Source organism: Cyprinodon variegatus, unplaced genomic scaffold (genome assembly GCF_000732505.1).
Source record: "Cyprinodon variegatus isolate N-32 unplaced genomic scaffold, C_variegatus-1.0 Scaffold217, whole genome shotgun sequence".
NCBI lineage: Eukaryota > Metazoa > Chordata > Actinopteri > Cyprinodontiformes > Cyprinodontidae > Cyprinodon > Cyprinodon variegatus.
In genome coordinates, this window is record NW_015150670.1 from 697,238 (window position 1) to 699,634 (window position 2,397).

A 2,397-nucleotide genomic window follows, 5' to 3' on the forward strand; every position below is an offset into this window, starting at 1 on the left:
TGTAGACACCAGACCTTCTACAGATTTCACTCAGATGTTGTAGTTTCAATTTGTGGTGTTTAATTTGTGGTTGTATTTCCTTCTTTTTAATTTACTTAGGCCCAGAATAATTTCTTCTCAAATGTCCTCATACTAAGGATCTTCCTGTAATACCAAGATTAGGAATTGTACAAGCTGAGAGCAACCTTATAAATATCTTATGAGTATGCGATTTTGGGAAAAAGACCTCAGGGCCAAGACCTATTGAGTGGTAATCCTGCTGCAGCTTTTGGGGAAACACTGTATTCTGTGGTAAGAGTAATAAACAACATATTGTTTTGTCTCCAAAATGATCAAAATGTCTTCAAAATGTACAGAGTTACATATTCTATCTTAATATATTGTATTTTCTCCTGAAAATATGTGGGGAAGACAGCAAACGGAATGCAAACCTTCTTCAACACCAGTGTTTTAACAACAGCTGAACATGTACTATTCTGACTGCTTAAATATTTTAAAAAATTATCATCATCTACATTTTCTGAAGAGAGATGATTAAAATACTTTATAAAAACTTGTTAGAAATGTTAATAATACATGCAGGTTGATTTCTTAAAATGTTGCATTTCCACATATGAAACAGCAGTGGATGTCTGTGCTGTTGCAGTTGGTGATGCCCTGTAGGAGTTGCACCATACATTGCAGTGTCCATGGTAACCCCCTTCACAATAATGAAAACTGTAACATTATCATGTTCTTTTGGCAGATAAAGAGACCATTGACAAAACTAATAAACAAGAGATTGTCCTCATTCCCCAAACAAAGAATATGAAAGTATTATGTATACTTCTGACTAGAAATGTCATAAAATGCATATAAACACAGTTTTGTTTTTTAAATATTGGATTTTTCACAAAGCGGAAAAATATAAAATATTCTCACCCTCTCTTTTTTTCTTCTTCTTCATGGAAGACACATTTTTATTTAGTGGCCATATTGTTAGAATGCCTTAGGTATACTGCAGTGAGATTTTGTTGTCCACAACTTTTTCTTCAAAAAGGATTATCAATGTTTTTCGATTTAAACACTACAATTTTAAAGTCAAGATACAGTAATGTAAGCTACATTTCAGAATTTCACTAATAATTCAGTGCTGTTACCTGGTGCACTGAGGCTAGTCTTATCAAGTGAGAATTGAGTTATTAGCTCTCTTGTGTGGTTAAAGACACATTTTTTTAGAAAGACAAAAATCCCTGATGATATAAGAATGTCTGCAATTCTTTTGTTCCTCTTACCAGAAATGACTAAAAGCTTCCCAAACTGCCCGAAAATATGGGCTCATGCCATATTTGCTTGGACTGGTGAATGCAGATTATGCAAGAGTGAAATCAGTTCACTGTGGGCTTAAGAGAAAAGTCACCCTTCAGGCTAACATTTGTTCTGCTTTTAATAAAAATATTAAATGCGTCAAATCCCAACTGACTCTAAAACATTTAGTTGGGGTAGTAAAGTTTGTGTTTTTCAGCATGTCTCATCATAGACAAGTTAAAATTTGTCTTGGAAATGTGCTGATTAAAACCACAAGCCTCCCTCTAGTTCATTGCTAAGCACAAAATGGTCTTATCTGTGAAGTGGAAGAACACAGCATACCTTTTTTATGACCAGAAGTGTGATGTGAGTTTGTGTTCAAAAAATCCCAATAAGTTAAAAATGAAAAGAAGTCAAAGGTAAATGTGTGCACAGTGCAGAACTAGAAGACTCTTGTGATACAAGTGAGAAGATTTACAGGGGGTTTCAAAAGATCTGTGTGTGTTTTGTGAACCTAATATGGTTGAGGGTGAAATTCATATAATATTTCACTGCCCCTTGTATTTTGATTTGAGAAAGACTAGAGACTATAGATAAAACAAATAAATAATACATCTGTTTTGGTTGACTGGAGCAGATATAACAAGGTGGTTATTTAATGAAGCAATTTCATTAGCAAAATTTATTGCAGATCTTGGGCAACGGTAATAGAGAGCTTTGTATCCCCCTAATGCACGTTTATTAACTAGGTTTATTTTTGTAACGGTTTTCCTTAGGGGTATTTTATAATCTCACTCAGAAAAGCCCAGCTTTGATGACCAATTCAGGCTCAAGTTAGGCAAAACATCTCAAGCCACAATTATCCAGTTCCATTAAAAGGCAACCTCACTTGCTCAATGTGACTGAGGCAAGAAAGTTTCAAGTATAAGAGCATTGCATATTTTTGTTAGAAAGCTATCAAGAGTTCAGAAATGTAATTGAAATAGAGAGGAAATACTGTTGCCGTCAATACAACCAGGGAAAGGGGATATCAGGCTAGTGCTGAGAGATAAATTACCGTATTTTCACGACTATAAGGCGCACTTAAACGTCTTTTTTTTCCCTCAAAAT